General features: G+C 42.9%; 1 protein-coding gene across 1 annotated transcript in view; it reads left to right on the top strand.

Moving 5' to 3' along the window:
• huwe1 (HECT, UBA and WWE domain containing E3 ubiquitin protein ligase 1) overlaps positions 1–18,041 on the top strand; it is a 221,466-nt gene that overhangs the window by 177 nt on the left and 203,248 nt on the right.

The following is an 18,041-nucleotide window of genomic DNA, read 5'->3' as shown; positions in this document are numbered from 1 at the left end:
CTCTGCCCCCCACCTCGACGGGACGGAAAGGAAAGCAGGAAAAAAACCCGAGGGATTTTTAAAAAAAAAAGGGGGCATCGAAAACAACCCCCCCTCCTCCTCCTCCGGGGTTTGTTTCTTTCTTTTAAAAAAAAATCAAAAATCCTTTAGAAAAATTCAAGAAGCTCCTCTGACCAAACCACCTTCCAGCCACAAACAACCACCACCATTTTATTTAAAGCCAGCTCTTCTCTTCCCCCTTCCTCACCCTTTGCTTTGGAAATGTGTGTGTGTGTGTGTTGGTGGGTGGGGGAGGGGTTGAAAAGAGTTGTCGGGGGGGGGGAGGAATAATCAATCCCTGAACGAGGGGAAGACGATTTCTGGCCAATTGAGGTAGATTTGGGGAGGCCCTGAAATAGACCCGCCATTTTAATTTTATATTTTGTTTAATTATATATCTCTTTTTTTAAAACCAGTGGGAGTTTGTTGTTGGTGCAGAGGGAGAGAGGTGTGTTCTGGTTTTAGATGGGGAGGGGGAAGACAGTGGAAGGATTTTCTCTGTCCCTCCCTGATTAGGGAATACCTAACAAGAAGAAATGGTTAAAGGACCTTGGAGAGGAGTGCAAGACAAGCACCCCCCCCCCCCCAATCTCTTGTGTTACCTTCAACCTGTCCCCTGCCAGCCCCCACTTATTCAGAAAGCAAACACTTTTTTGTTCCAGAAAACGTGTGTGTGTGTTAGGAGGAGTGGATCTGCCTTTTATTGTTTTTATTTTAAAAAGGGGTACTGAAGGAAGAAACAGAGTTGGAACAGTTTTCAATACAGTCAGGGCAGATGACCTCAGGAAAATGAGGTCACAAGCTTCCCTCTTACACCCTATACCTTCTCTTCCCTCAGATCGTGCCTGTGATTTTTATTTCAAACATGATCGGTCTACATTGAGGGGGGAGGTTGGAAGAGATTCTGTCTTACTGGTTTTAACAGGGGAAAAATTTTACACCTTTCTAAAGATTTTTTTTAAAAAATGCAAGAGCTTGAAGCCACAACCTGGTCTCTTGCCCTGTACCCTCTTCAGGAAATGTCTGTCCTTTTAATCATCCATTATATACCTTCTCCCCATGTATATATTTTGAGTAGATTTATTTAAAATTGTGTGTATATTTTTCTGTAAATACAGAGTACAATAGATTCCCTTGTATTCTCCCTACCTCTTTTGGGAAATCTTCCCACACTCCCAATCCAAAATCTCTTAGTATTGTATCTATATTTGTATGTCGAAGGTGGAGTGTTGCAGGGGGAAAGAGAGAGAGAGAGAGAGAGAGCGCGCGTGGAGCCTGAGGCCCTGTGCAGGCACTGACTAAGCACCAAAACCTGACATACAGCCCTCTCTTCGTCCACATTGCTCACTGGTTGGAGCAGACTCATTGCTCTCCCTCAAATTTTTTTTATATCTGGGCAAGAAAAGGACTGAATCTAATCCTGCAGTGTTTTCTTTTTTGTGTTTGTATAGATGTTTTTAAAAAAAACTATTTGTATATTCATCCAAATGGCGCACGACAGACCAGGCTTCCAGGAGGTAAAAAAATTGCTTATGATAAAAGGGGAGAATGCAGGGCCATGCTGTGAAGGCAAATGGTTCTTTTTAAGATTTTATTTTCTTTTAACCTGAAGCTGCTGTTTGGGTGTGTAACATTCCAATATCGAGAGAAATTGGCGCTGTTTATAGACAGTGATTATCTGTGTTTAGTTTTTTGTGCTTTATTTTAGAAAATGCTGGCTTGCATGTGGGAGAGTTGTTTTTTTGCTCATGTTTGTTCTGGAAGGTGTATTCTGCCCCTGCAATAAGCTGACTGACAGCATAAATGTGTCTGAAAAATTAATCTTTTTTTTAAAAGAGGAAGGTTTTTGACTTAACGTTGTGTGTTTGTGATTTTGAGGTTAAAACGATGCCGCTTGAGCACATTCGTAATGATGCGATGTTAGATGGAGTTAAATGCGTTCTCTTTTCAGAGTTCTGTCTTCTGTGTGAGATTTTAAAATTGCACCCATGCTTCATAAGTTATGGCACAAGTTCATTCCTGTTTGGTATAATTTTAAAAAAATTGCACAAGATTTGAGTTTTGTCCAGTGTGAGTACTGCGTTGAAGCTTTTTTGTAAACGGATTTTGCTTTACTTCCTCTTAATTACACGTGGTTTTGAGCTGCGGATATCAATATTAAAATTGCCTGGAATCAAGCAGTTTTATTTAGTGATTTTTGAAATGTATTGTCTCTACATGTGGGACTATCTAGCAGGGTACTTTTTAAAAACAACATTTGCCCCACCTTTTAAGGAGCACATTTTTCTGCTAGGTCATGTCTGTAGATTCTTGGGTGTTCATCATTACCACAGAAACTGAATGGTAGCATATTCAGTCCCATGATCTTTTTAAACACCAATGTTCCTGCACCATTATTCGAAAGATGGAATGGGCTGCAAGTCTAATTGTAACTAGAGTTAATGGGAACTGCAGATGCTGGAGAATCCAAGATAACAAAGTGTGGAGCTGGATGAACACATCGGGCCAAGCAGCATCTCAGGACCACCTGAGATGCTGCTTGGCCTGCTGTGTTTAATTGTAACTAGCCTTTAGTGGAGTAAGAGCATGAATGGAGAGATTGTCTTCACGTGTGCAGTTCTGTACCTTTGTTATCTCCAGGCTCAAATGTTCTCTAGCCTTCCCTCCCACCAGTGCAGCTGACCTGTTAACCCATAGTCTGGCAGTGCCTTGTTATTTTTTAATATGTTCCTGTTCCAAGGTGCACCCCTCCCAATCTCTAGCCATCTACAACCCTTGGAGGTCTCTGTGCTCCTCGGTTTCAACACTTTTGCACCTACCTGATTCGTTTGCATTGTCCCATTACCATGGGGCCTATGTTCTGGAATTCTCTCCTCTATGAATCCTTATAACTTGCCTCTTTGGCCAAATCTTTGGTCTGATGTGTATCGTCTCTGTGGCTCAGAATCAAATCTTGTCTGGTGATACGCTGGGGAAATTAAATGATACTGGCTAAATGCACGTTTTTGTCATAATTGCGCAGTTATGCATCAGGATCAGAATCCCTACAGTGTGGAAACAGGCCCTTCGGCCAAACAAGTCCGCATCGAGTCTCGGAACATCCCACCCAGACCCAGTACCCTACAACCCACCTAATCTACACGTCCCTGAACACTACAGGCAATTTAGCATGGCCAGTCCACCTAGCCTGTACATCTTTGGACTGTGGGAGGAAACCAGAGCACCCGGAGGAAACCCACACAGGCACGGGGAGAATGTGCAAACTCCACACAGTCGCCCGAAGCCGGAATTGAATGCGGGTCCCTGGTGCTGTGAGGCAGCATTGCTAACCACTCTGCTGTGGTTACTACCACTTGCTGTCAGAGTGTAGCCTTGCCTGCATTCAGCCCCCATAAAACTCTCGGTGCTGATTGGATCAGTGTGTGCATCATCTTAACAATCCAGTGATTGTATCCAAGTGTCATTTAGTTGACCCTGATAGGTGGGCTTAGTCTGGAAGGTCATTTGTACTCCTCGATTTGTTTTGGGAGAATGCAATTGGGATGGAGCGTCCAATGCACCCATCCTTGCTGCGAGGCAACTGTGTGTAAAATGGAGTTTGCGGTAAACCTGTACCCACTTGTAAGCACTTTCAAAAGGTTTCAACTGGCAGGCTTGTGACTTGCATTAAGTGAACGGCGATAGAATGGGATGCTCCAGTGAGCACAATGTCTCAAGCATTTTTTGCATGTTATTGACCTGATACTGGATGCACTGACACAGATTCCGATTGTTATGGTAGCCTTACGTGACCTCCAAATGAAAATTTTTCATTCCAGAATTTTCTCACATAGTTTGATTGGCAAGAAATCTCAGGAGCAAATGTTGCTCTTGTGATGCCCCCCTCCCCTGTGCTTTTTTTATTTTTGCACTGAGAGATAGGTTTGGCTTGTAAAAGTATTTCTTTTTGAAAACATTGTTTAGATTTGCTCATGATTTTTATGCTTTCAAGGCCATTTGCAAGGCAAGAACATTGAGGTTGGTGGTTAATGAGTTGGGGTGAAGCCCCTAAAGCTTTCTTGATTAGCAATGTGTGGTACAAGCTAACTGGTGTTAATGTTGAATTTGTACCTCTGAAGGAAACCCATTCTGCCCTAGTGTCTGCGCTAATACTTTGAAGGAATTGTCTAATCGGTCCCACTGCCTTACTCTTAACACTACAGGGCAGGGGTTAAGAAAAATCCTTAAGAAAGCTACTGCTAAAACTGCTTCTCTTGCTCTTCCAGGCAGCATATTCCAGAACACAACCATTTTCATAGAAAAAGCCTCTTTATTTCTTCTATTGGTTTCTGTCAATCTGTGACCCTCTTTTATTAACCCTCCTACAATCTGAAATACCTTTTTGTAACTTAATTTTGAACACCTGTTAAATCTCCTCCTTCACCCCTTGTTCCAAGGAGAAACATTTTTAGTTCAGCCACTCCACATAAGCAAAATCCATCATTCTTGGTGAGGCTGTTGTACCTTCAAGACTATTGAGGTGGAAGAGTACAAAAATTACTTCCGTTTTTACAGCTCTACCACACAGCTCAAAGCACTTTCCAGCCAATAAAGTGCTTTTCCTGAAGTGCAGTCTCTAAAGTTGGCAGTGCAACCACTGATTTGGAATTAGCAAATTTCTTTGCTCAATAATCAGATGATGACCAAACATGGCTTTTTTTTCATGTGATGTTGATTGAGGCATACCAATCGGTCAAGTCTTCTGGGAGGCCAAACCTGTTGCTATTCGAAATCGTAACTGCGAGGTCTAAGTCTGCTTGAGCAGGCCAAAGGGGCCCCTATTTAACATGTGATCTGAAAGTTGATACCTCTGGTACTGCAGAACTCCCTCAGTACTGCACTAGGACTTGTGTTTTGTGCTCAAGCCTTGGAGTGGGACTTGAAGCCAGAACCTGGTCACTTGGTGACAAGTGTAACCTACTGACCCCGGCCTCTAGCTAAAGTGTGTTGCTTGGTATTAGGCATAAAACTTTGGTCTGTATGCAGGGACAGGTGATAGGTGCAAGTGGAAGCCTAGTTGGCCCCTTGAGCCTTCTCTGTTTGTGACTGGCTTTCCACTCCAAGGCTATTCTAGCCCCACTATTTCATGATATCGTCAATATCTAGAAATCTATTAATCCCGTTTTATGTACTTAGTGACCTAATCTCTGGGGTAAACATACTTGCTGCACCTACTTTATTGAACTCTTTAGGAACTTCGAATGCTTCAATAAAATCATCTCTCGTTCTTTCAAACTCAAAATTGCAGGCTCAGTCTCCTCCCTCAAACTCCTCTTGTAGGATAAAAGTGTTAGCAGAATGCCCTGGCTGCTTGTGTAGTTGGTTGAGAATGATATTGAGAGTTTTGTCACATAGGTACCTTGATTTGTATCAGATGGTTTACTTAGCAAGGACATTCTTTAGTATAGAGGTAGGAAAGAATCTGAGTGGTGGAAATGATGATAGGTTGGTATGTCTGGACCAGGGAAAGAACAAATCCACCGGCGTGTTCTCTCCAACCCTGGCAGCTTCTGGGAAGGGCCTGGCCTGTCTTTGAGACAATTGATTTCATGTTTAGAAATGAGTGACCCGTGAGAGTGAGTCATTTGTGGACAGCTCATGAAACTATTCCTCACTATGAATCAGAAGTGGGAAAGTTTTTTAAAAATGTATTTGCATGACAAAGTGGTGCCAAGTTAATCAACTTGTATGATTTTGTAAAACATGGTCAGTTATGTCTCTGAGGTTGTACCACTAGCTTTGTGTTTCATACCATTACTTGAATGGATCGGGGCTTGCACCATTAAAATGCTTGGTGTTTTGATTTGTCCTGCTTTGAATCCTTTCCCACTTGGTGAAATCTTTGCAAAGTCTGCTAATTTGCTGTGTTCCAGTAATTGTGTGGAGCACATGGAGGCTTGTCTGGAGATAAATTTCCTGACTCCTCATCTAAAGGGCATGAAGCAGGAGTGTAATGAAATATACTCCCCTTGCCGAGAAAAGTTGCACGTCTAACAACACTTGAAGCTCAACATGACCTAGGACAGTGCAGCTCTACTTGATCAACAACCCATCCATCCGTTACAACATTTAATCCTTCCACCTGGCAGCGTACTATGGGAGCAACATTTGCCATCTAGAGGTTATATTGCAACAACTCATCAAGGACCATTTACAGCACCTTCTGAACCCATGACCTCTACTCCCCAGAAAGACACAAGCAGCAGACGCATGGGTACACTACTGTCTACAAGTCACAAAGTCGCACTTCATCTTGACTTGTAATACTGGCCCTCAAGTGTTGGTTAGTCAGAATCCTAGAACTCCCTGTTAATGGCACTGCAGTTGTGCCCTGTGACATGAACTGCAGTAGTTTGAGGCAGAGACTCTGCACCAATTTTCAAGGAGCAATAGATACTAGTCAAGCAAGGTTCTATCCAAGCAAGATAACAAAGTGTGGAGCTGGATGAACACAGCAGGCCAAGAAGCATCTCGGGAGCGCAAAAGCTGATGTTTTGGGCCTAGACCCTTCAGCAGAGAGGATCTGTGATGAAGGGTCTAGGCCCGAAACGTCAGCTTTTGTGCTCCTGAGATGCTGCTTGGCCTGCTGTGTTCATCCAGCTCCACACTTTGTTATCTTGGATTCTCCAGCATCTGCAGTTCCCATTATCACTTCTATCCAAGCAAAATGTGTTTGTATAAAACATCTGAAATTGCTGACTTCTTGACTGCCTCAGTGCCAAATTGTATACCACTGTGGTATGGTACAGAGGGTTCTCTCTTGCTCCTGGCTCCCTCTGCCGCCTTGCACATCCAGCCGCAAACATGAATTGACTCAAACATTGTAAACTGGAACTTGCCATTTCCCCGTGTTGCTGACACAATTCATACCTTATTTTCTAGCTGAGGTGCTGGAGCATTCGAGTAAGATGAGTGCTTGCGTGTGAGCACAGGAATTAGCCTCTTTCCCCATACAGGTATCTTTGATCTAGAGCTAACAAAGTGTAGAGCTGGATGAACACAGCAGGCCAAGCAGTATCTTGGGAGCACAAAAGCTGACGTTTTGGGCCTAGACCCTTCATCAGAAAAAGACCCTTTCTGATGAAGAGTCTAGGCCTGAAACGTCAGCTTTTGTGCTCCTAAGGTGCTGCTTGGCCTGCTGTGTTCATCCAGCTCCACACTTTGTTATCTTGGATTCTCCAGCATCTGCAGTCTTTGATCTAGAGCTAACAGGTCAATGTTGAAATCTTTATTTGTGGCACTTATTGTCTATAGATGGAACTGCATGTTGTGTATTGTCTGTGGGAGTTGCTCCCCACATCAGTTATGCTGCATGAGCAGGCTGTGGTCATTTCGCCCATTGAGCCTGTTCTGTTATATCATTAGATTGTGGTTGGATTTGTATCTCAACACGGTTGCATCTGACAAAATTGTTGATCTGTGCACTGACAAATTCATTGCTGTTTTGTGATGTGCTGAGCTAATGGATGGGTCACATGTATGCCTGACTGGGTGATATGACCATTTGTTTCCCCTAAACCATTCTTGAATTTTCATAGCGTGCCTACCACCTTTTGTGATCACTTTTCTTGTGCACTCCTAAGTTGTGCTTCCTTAACTCAATAAAACCAGCCACCAAGTTTTTTTTTGGGGCTTGGGAAGACAGGACCTAAAGTGGGGACATGAGTTCTGAGGCAGCCATGGCTACCATGGCACAATGAGCCAGTTATAATGACTCTCCTTGTAATCTGGACTGCAGCTAATGGGGAATGCAGGATAAAAACTGGAGTATTATGACGAGAAACAGAACACATCATAAAATGATGGTTTTAGCCCCCCTTAAGCCCAACATCCTGTCAGATGGGTATACATGTGACTTGCTGAATTCCACTAGTTGGAGATTGGCACTGTAGCACCAACCGAGTGGGTCCACCCAATTCACTGGAGCCCTAGTGTGTATCTCTGTTTTGGATATCACCCCATTTGGACTGAGGAAGTGAATTTGTGACTAAAAGAGGAACAAGTGCCTTTTCTAATCTCGTGCTGTCCCCATGAATTACTGGGGTGTCTCTTGCACCATGGAAAACAAAACTTGGCTGTGAAGTTGTGAACAACAAGCTCCTATAAACCAGCAACATGCTGATGGCCAGGTGTTTAGTCTTAGTGTTGTTGATAGAGGTGTAACTATTGACCAAGATGAACAGAACACCCCCATTTGAAATAACAGCATGGGACCTTTTTAATGTTCAAACTTGATTCAATTTCCCTGACAGTTCAGTGCTTCCTTAATTACTGTCATGCAATAGTTGGGCATACTTGTACGTAAGATCGATGACTTGAATGACAGGTGTCAAATGTGTAGTTGCTAAATGTTGCTGATTGTATGTAGGACACTAAGCAGAGAAGAAGAGACAAGGAATCTGCAAAAACTCATCAAAATTTGAGATTGGACAGGAATTTAGCAGATGAGTTATGTGGAAAAAGTTGTCCACTTTGGAAGGCAGAACAGGAAAGCAGTATAAGAGATAACAAGGTGTGGAGCTGGATGAACACAGCAGGCCAAGCAACATCTTAGGAGCAGTTCCTATTATCTCAGAAAAGCAGTATGTTGCTTAAATGGAGAGAGATTCTAGGACTCAGGTAGAGAAGTACATTAGTTGCAAAAGGGTGAATGCAGGCAAATTTAAATGTTGCCTACTAAACAAAGAAACCTACAGCGCAGGCACAGGCCCTTGGGCCCTCCAAGCCTGCGCTGATCAAGATCCACTGTCTAACCTGTCATCTATTTTCTAACGGTCTGTGTCCATTTGCTCCCTGCCCATCCATGTACCTGTCCAAATATATCTTAAAAGAAGCTAACTTGTCTGCGTCTACCACCTCCGCTGGCAACACGTTCCAGGCGCCCACCACCCTCTGTGGAAAGAACTTTCCACACATCTCCCTTAAACTTTCCTCCTCTCTCTTTGAGCTCATGACCCCTAGTAATTGAGTCCCCCACTCGGGGCGGGGGGGGGGGGGGGGAAGCTTTTTGCTATCCACCCTGTCTATACCCCTCATGATTTTGTAGACCTCAATCAGGTTCCCCCTTCAATCTCTGTCTTTCTAATGAAAATAATCCTAATCTATTCAACCTCTCTTCATAGCTAGCACCCTCCATACCAGGCAACAACCTGGTGAACCTCCTCTGCACCCTCTCCAAAGCATCCACATCCTTTTGGTATTGTGGCGACCAGAACTGTACACAGTACTCCAAATGTGGCTGAACCAAAGTCCTATACAACTGCAACATGACCTGCCAACTCTTGTACTCATTACCCCGCCCAATGAAGGAAAGCATGCCGTATACCTTCTTGACTACCCTATTGACCTGCGTTGTCACCTTCAGGGAACAATGGACCTGAACACCCAGATCTCTCTGTTCATCAATTTTCCCTAGGACTTTTCCATTTACTGTATAGTTCGCCCTTGAATTTGATTTTCCAAAATGCATCACCTCGCATTTGCCCGGATTGAACTCCATCTGCCATTTCTCTGCCCAACTCTCCAGTCTATCTATATTCTGCTGTAATTTCTGACAGTCCCCTTCACTATCAGCTACTCCACCAATCTTAGTGTCATGAGCAAACTTGCTGATCAGACCACCTACACCTTCCTCCAGATCATTTACATATATCACAAACAACAGTGGTCCCAGCACAGATCCCTGTGGAACACCACTGGTTACAGGTCTCCAATTTGAGAAACTCCCTTCTACTACTACCCTCTGTCTCCTGTTGCCCAGCCAGTTTTTTATCCACCTAGTTAGCACACCCTGGACCCCATGTGACTTCAGTTTCTCCATCAGCCTGCCATCAAAAGCCTTACTGAAGCCCATGTATATGACATCTACAGCCTTTCTCTCATTGATCAACATTGTCACGTCCTCAAAGAATTCTATTAAGTTGGTAAGACATGACCTTCCCTGCACAAAACCATGTTGCCTGACACTGATAAGCCCATTTTCTTCCAAATGGGAATAGATCCTATCCCTCAGTATCTTCCTCCAGTAGCTTCCCTACCACTGACGTCAGGCTCACCGTTCGATAATTACCTGGATCATCCTTGCTGCCCTTTTTAAACAAGGGGACAACATTAGCAAGTCTCCAGTCCTGTGGGACCTCACCCGTGTCTAAGGACACTGCAAAGATATCTGTTAGGGCCCCGGCTATTTCCTCTCTCGCTTCCCTCAGTAACTACAAGGGGAATGGAATATAAAAGTAGGGAGGTTTTGATGTATAGGGTGTTGCTGAGATAACTGGAGCACTATTCGCATCTAGGCTTTTATGCCGCTAAATCCTTCCTATTCATATACACGTCCAGATGTCTCTTAAATGTTGTCATTGTACCAGCCTCCTCTACTTCCTCTAGTAGCTCATTCTATACACACACCACCCTCTATGTGAAAGCATTGCCCCTTGGATCTCTTTTAAAACTTCCCCTCTCACCGTAACCTCTGCTGTCTGGTTTTGCACTCCCATACCCTGAGGAAAAGACCATGACTATTCACCTTATCCATGCCTCTCATGATTTTATAAGCCTCGAAAGTCAAGCTGCGGCCTCTGCTGCAGGGAAAATAGCCCCAGCCTATTCAGCTTGTCCCTATAGCTGAAGCCCTCCAACTCTGGCAACATCCTTGTAAATATTTTCTGAACCCTTTCAAGTTTCACAATATCTTTCCAATAGCAGGCAGACCAGAATTAAATGTGGTATTCTAGAAGCAGCCTAACCAATGTCCTGTATGGCTGCAATGTGACCTACCAATTTGTATACTCAGAACACTGATCATTGAAAGCAGGCATACCAAACGCTGCCATCATGTTCAACAGTCTGTCTGCACAGGGGTAGTCTTACTGAAAAATGCAAGATTCTGAAGTTGGGTGGGTGCTGCTTGACAAGGTGGTGCTAAGAGGATGCTCTCCTTCTGGACAGGGAATCTAGAAAGCTGGCACAGTTTCAGAATAAATGCACTACTATTTTAGGTTGAGAACCTGTGAAATTCTTTTTCCCCCAGAGAGAAGCAGGAGCTAAGTCACTGAGTATATTCTAACCCAAGTTAGATTCTTGATTGATACAGGACTTGAGGGCATTAAGGATTCAGTTAGAAAGTGGAGATCACCATGAAATCAGCCATAATGTTGTCAGAGTCTTCGAGTTATACAGCACAGAAACAGACCCTATGGTCCAAGCAGTCCGTGCTGACCATAATCTCAGACTAAACTCGTCCCGCCTGCCTGAGCTTTGCCCATATCCCTGCAACATTTCGTATTAACGTACCTGTCCAGATGTCTTTTAAATGTTGTAACTGTACCATTTCCTCTGAAAGTTCATTCCACGCATGAGCCACTCTTACCAAAAACACTTCTAACAAAAAAGGAATTGCCTCGCATGTCTTTTTTTAAAAATCTTACTCCTCTCACCTTAAAAATATGCCTCCAGTCTTGAAATCTCCCACTCTAGGGAAAAGACAGCTGCTTTCACCTTGTCTATACCGCTCGTTATTTTGTAAGGTTACCCCTCAACCTCTTATACTTCACTAAAAAGAAAAGTCCTAGCCTGTCCAACCCCTCCTTATAACTCAAACCCTCCATTCCTAGCAACAACCTGGTAAATCTTTATCTGCTCTGCTTCAGGTGGACCCAGTCAGTGCTGATGGTAATTCCACAGCCACTCGGTTTCACTGAGGCAATTTATCCAAAGCTAATGCATGTAGAATTTTCTCTCCTTTCTCAATAGGAGAGAATGACTTGTCTGAGAACCACTTATTTGTAACTGTGGCCTCTTCAGTTTCTGAAATGAGTTACATGATGCCACTGTGGAGTTTCTGAAATGAGTCATCCTGTGTCACTGTTGAGATAATGTACCAAATTCCAGTCCTTTTAATGTTAGCTCTGTTGCAACATTGGAATGTTTGAGATTAACTCCTTACAATGTAGCTTGCTTCTGTGTGTTTTGTGTTGACACATGGCTTTGATCCACAATCCATGTGCCCAAGTGTTTTACGGCCTTTCATTTTTCATGAAGTCCAGTTAGAGGGAATGCCAATTCCACAAGAGGAATCCAAAGACAATTGGGAAAGCAGTGATTGGGAACTGTATAGTTAGAAAAAGAGGCAAGCGTTTCTGTGGCACCGATGTGAATCCAGAATGGTATGTTGTGTCCCTGGTGCCAGAATCAGGAAAGTCATTGATTGCATCCACAACACCTTGAATAAGGAAGATGAACTGGCAGAGGTCTTGGCCAATAACAGTAGTGTATATGTGCATAGAAAAAAGGATGAGGTCCTTCTGGCAGATTTTAGGAAGCTATGGTAGCAACTAGGTAGTAATCTCTGAATTATTCCTGGTGTCATATGCTCATGAGTAGAGGATAGAAAAAGGAGGATAGAATTGATGAATGGCATGGCAGAACAGAAATTACTAGAGAGAGTCATTTTACAGTCCTGGGTCAGTGGCACCAGTTCTGGGGAAGGTGAGACCTGTACAAGTCAGCTGGTGTTGCATATCATCAGAGTCAGGACAGAGGTCCTTCCGGGACAATTTGCTAGTGTTTTTGGAGAAGGTTTAAACTAATGTGGCAGGGGAATGGAGCTGAAAGATGAAAGGGGAAATTAAGCAATTAAAGGATTGGCGAGACAAAAGCACAAGAATGAGAAATGTTAGGGACAAATAGAGTAAGAAATGGTAAGGTGATGTCAAAGCATGAGAGAATGCAATAAGGTGTGGTTAATTTTCTGTACATGAATGTAGCATGGTAAATAAGGTTTAGAATAGGAATGAAAATGGTCAAGCAGCAATACAGAATAAAGGAAGTTAATTTGAGAATTGCTAGTTTCAGTGGACTGAGAACTGGTCTGGTTTAGGTCATTTGGAATCAAAGATTAACAGACAAATCTGGAATGGAAGACTTTTCAAAAAGGAAACGGTTCACAAACGATTGAGGTACATCACCACAAGAGGGAGAGGTAGGATAAGCAAAACTAAAGCTACACAGTGAAAAAGAGTAAAATGAAGCAGAAAAGGAATGTTTAAGACAGGTGACAGGTTGATAATAGAAGTGAGAACCAATCCGAATGTAGACAATGGATAGAGAAAGTCAGAGTAGAAATAACGGAAGCAAAGAGACAGTATGAGAAAAGACGGGCAGGAGGTGTAAAAGAAATCCAGAAGCCTTCTATAAGCATGTACATCGTAAGTGGGTGATGGTGGTAGATTCAATCATAACATTCAAGAAGGAATTGGAAGAATTTGCAGAGGTATACAGAAAGGATGTGGAAGTAGGAGAAGTTGAGGTCCTCTTGTGGAGAGACGGCATAAACATAACTGACTGAATGACCTCCATCTGCGCTGTAATTGTTCTATAAAAATAATACTTCTTGCAAATGAAGGAGATCTACATCCTCAATTACAGCAAATTGAATTTAGAACAATAATACTGTGTCAGAGCTTGAAGCAAAATTATCACTAATGCAATAATAATATAGTGCAGCTACCAGAAACCTGAAATAAAAACAGAAAATGCTGGAGAAACTGAACAAGTCAGACAGCATCTGTGGGGACAGAAACAGTTACCTTTTCAGAACTAAACTAATGAGAGATCATCAACCTGGGTGGAGGGTCATGCTTTGGCAATTGTTGGCACGGTTAGGATATGGAGAGTGTTTGAAGAGTGAGGGAATGAGAGGGCTGAGAGCCAGAGAGCCTAACATGTAATGACACATCACGGTCAAAGCCCCAAGATAACTGGGGGTTCGTCTTTTAAACAGCGTATCTGTACTTACCGCAGACCCTGTAGCACCTCAGATCTCGGTATCTGTTTCTCACTCCATAGATACCACTCGGCCTACTGAGTGCTGCTATTATCTAGCAGTTCCTATATTCCTAATAAGGAAATGTGACCAAAGTAGTTGAATAGGTTCATTTTTTATTTGTTTGATTGCAGTTTAGGTTTAAATTCATGTGTGGGATGCTATTGCATAACTCTGTTGTTCTCCTGTGAAAGCTGATACAGAATAATCAAAGATAGCCAAGAATGAACAATTCTGACAGGAATGGCATGCAGTCTGCACTTCTTTTTCAACTGAAGTTGCAAATTTGCAAAGGGGACGTTTTGTCTTGGAGCAGGTGTTCTGTGAGAAACTGTTCAGCCACCAGCTCAGTAGGAGTCCTTTGGAAATTCTCTTCACAGTGCCTGAATCAGATGCAATTTAACATTGTTTCTGTCCAAGAACCAGAGTCAGAGGGCTATCTGCTGCTGAAAAGTAAGGGGCCCTTGGCTCTTGCCATCTTCTAAGTTAGGGGCCTTTGGAGGGAAGGAAAGATGGGGTCTGGGGAACCTGAAACTTTCCCTTCTGGGTCCCAGGAGAACACTGCTGTTTCTACAGATCGCAGAAAGGAAAATTTCTGGCTTATCAAGTCTTTTCATCTCTTCATCTGCCCTGACAGCAATTGATCACTACTGAGTGATGGGTTCCCAGTTCAGATCTAGATTGAAGTCAATTTAGCAAGGTCATTGGGGTCATTTAAGAGACTGCTGGACATGCATATGGTCACAGAAATTTGAGGGTGCATACATGAGGATCAATGGTCGGCACAACATTGTGGGCTGAAGGGCCTGTTCTGTGCTGTACTGTTCTATGTTCTATGTTCTAAATCTCTTTTGAACCATCTCCAGCTAAATACTATCTATCCAATAACAGAACGATCAGAACTAGACTTCAGAAGAAGCCTCACCAACATCCTGTACAACTTCAACATGACATCAATACTTTTCTATTCAAAGGTCTGAACAATGAAAGCAAGTGTGCTAAATGCCGCCTTAACCGCCCTGTCTGCGTGTGACACAAATGTCAAAGAACTATGTACCTGAACTCCTAGCTCTGTCAGTTCTGCAACACTACCCAAAACCGGGCTTTAATTGTGCCAGTTCTGCCCTTGTTTATTTTACCAAAATGCAATGTCTGTTATTTATCCACGTTAAATTTCATTGTCACTCTTCAGCCCATTGGCCCTATTGATCAAGATGCCCTTGTAAAATTAGATAACCTTCGCTGTCCACTATACCACCAATTTTGGCGTCATCTCAGATTTACTAACTGTGCCTTCTATATTCTCCTCTCACGTCAGCAGGTAAATGACAAACAAATGTGGACCCAGCACTGTTCCCTGGTGGACCACTCTTGGTTACAGGCCTCCAGTCCGAAAAACAAACCCAGATGGCAGAACAGGCTTGAGGGCCTGAATAGCTGCCCCCTAACTTGATCGTATTGCCACTGGAATTGGGCTGAAAGCCGCAGTCTTTGAGAATTGATTACATTATTGATCCCGTAGGTTTTATAATTTGTGGAAACTAGAAAAATGGTTTGTCAGCATGTTTGAAAATGTCTTACTATGCGTCTTCACTTCTTAGCACCTTTTTGTTTTATTTTGGTGAATTTGAGGTTTTATATGTGCTGCAGATTTTGTTTGACGGACGGAATATTTAAAGCAGGATACATTGCACTTGCTAGAACGCTTGCTTTCTTGTTAGCTGAAGTTTTGTTTACTTGCCATGAGACAAGCGGAGGGGAGTGGCGTTGAGATGTGGTGTGGTGGGAGCAACGTGTAATTTGTTTTTTTTTGCTGCTATCATATCACCCATGGAAGCACAGTGGCTTGAGTTTGTCGATGTGACATGACTTTCAGATATAGAGTAGTATGAGGAGGAGGAAGCCTTTGACTTAATACTGGCTCCTTCTCATCCAGAATCGAAACTGCTGAGTGTTTTGTCATGGCAGAGTTCCTCAAAAAGTTCAGCAAGGATGAAAGTGTGTTTGTGATATAGTTTGGACCTTAGAGCTTTGCAGACACGTGGTGGCTTGTCCCTTTTTTTCCTGTGGCTGAACAACATCTTTAAACTCTGATCACAGTTCCACTTGCACTAAATTTATTGTAACTAGCAGGTGCTAAAACATATATTGCACTCCTTTCCGTACCAAGGACCATAGCTTTCAGAATCTTCAAGAATGTGGAGCAAAGCTGTTTTGACTCTGAGTCTCGTCTCATTCAACAAGACGTGACCGTTGAGCTCAGCTCCCGCTTTCCTGTCCTAACCCTTGATTTACTTCTTGCCCAAAAGCCTATCCCTCTCATCATTACACATACTTATTGACTGAGCATCCACAGCAGCATTCTGTATAACTTTGTTTTTTGAAGGTATTTGGTGTGCTCACCTTTATTGGTCAGTGCATTGACCATAAGAGTTGGGAGGTCATGTTGCAGCTGTACAGGATATTGGTTAAGACGCTTTTGGAATACTGTGTTCAGTTCTAGTGTCCCTGCTATAGGAAGGATGCTTTGAAACGTGAAAGGGTTCAGAAAAGATTGATAAGGATGATGCCAGGGTTGGAGGGTTTCAACCATATGGAGAGGCTGGATAGGCTGGGGCTATTTTCCCTGGAGCATCAGAAGCTGAGCGGTGAGTACAGAGGTTTATAAAATCCTGAGGGACATGGAAAGGGTGAATAGCAAAGATCTTTTCCCTGGGGTTGGGGAGGGCAGAGTCCAAAACTAGAGGGCATGTGTTTAAGGTGAGAGGGGAAAGATTTAAAAGGGACATAAGGAGGAACTTTTTCACGCAGGTGGTGCATTTATGAAACGAGCTACCAGGGAAGGTGGTGGAGGCTGGTACAATGACAATATTTAAAAGGCATCTGGATGTGTATATGAATAAGAAGGGTTTTGAAGGACAAGGGCTAAATGCAGGCAATGGAACTAGATTAATCTGGTCAGCATGGACAGGTTGTATTGAAGGGCCTCTTTCCATGCTGTACAACTGAGATTCTATGACTGAATGGGACTCTGAGGCCCATGTGTGTCAGCAATTTCTAGAAGTGGGTCAATGCCACGGTTGTTACAAATGCCCAAAGAGTTTCCTCTTAATCTCGCTTCTAAATGTCAGACCCTAGGGATTGTAGCTATTGGTTTGAGTGGCCAGAATGAGACAGGAAGCCAGTGGAGTGAGGCAGACAAATATCTGAGCTGCTAAGTATGAAATCCCAAGGTATTTCTCAGCTCGATTAATTTCATGATGTGAGACGTGCTAACAGTTTATCTTCCACTTATCAGGACAGTTTTCAAAAATACCAGTTAAGGGACAAACCAACATTTACATTGTATGATTGGTTGGCAAGTGCACACTGGTAGAAGTGTTGCTGTGATAAATACGCCAGTTAATAATTGTGTTTATAGATCTCTGTAGTTACAGAAACCGGGAGGGTTGAGGCTATGAAAGGATTTAAAATTCTTGCCATCCTAATCGAGTTTGAACCATATGTGACTCCAGTCATGGCCACCTCAGGGTTGTCATCTGAAGTAGCCCAGAAAAACATTGAGCTGTGTCATAAGCACAGTTTAGAATGCCACGTGGATTGCAGTGGTTCAGAAAGATTTCTCCAGCTACCTAATTAAGTAACTGGGGAACGGGGTAATAAGTGCCCATTTTGTCCACGTCCCAAGGATAACTTTTGAGATGGTTACTTTGGATGTGCTTGTAAGAATTGTGTTCTGAAGAAGTCATATTGGACTTGAAACATTAACTCTGTTTCTCTCAGATGCTGCTAGATCTGCTGCAGCATTTTCTGTTTCTTGTTTCAGGTCTCCAACTGTAACATTTTGCTTTTACTTTTCTGGTTGTAAGCCAGTTGCCAGTGCAAACTATATACTTCATAGTGTGATGAAATATTTAAACACATAACCTCAATGTATTTGCTATTTGGTGACTACAGGACTAAAGTTGGTTGAAGGTTGACATGACTTTTTGTCTTCACCTGTAGCAGGATGTTTGTGCTGGATGTACAAGTCTGATCTTTGCATTTGTAATTAGTTTAGACACTGGAATTTAATAACAGTTGAATGAGTTAGATACAGCATGTAGCTCTCTCAAGGTGTCCCTTGTTTTCCAGCACAACT

This window comes from Stegostoma tigrinum, chromosome 49 (genome assembly GCF_030684315.1).
Source record: "Stegostoma tigrinum isolate sSteTig4 chromosome 49, sSteTig4.hap1, whole genome shotgun sequence".
Classification (NCBI taxonomy): domain Eukaryota; kingdom Metazoa; phylum Chordata; class Chondrichthyes; order Orectolobiformes; family Stegostomatidae; genus Stegostoma; species Stegostoma tigrinum.
Note: the sequence above shows the minus strand (reverse complement) of the source record. Positions and strands in the feature narration are given on the sequence as shown.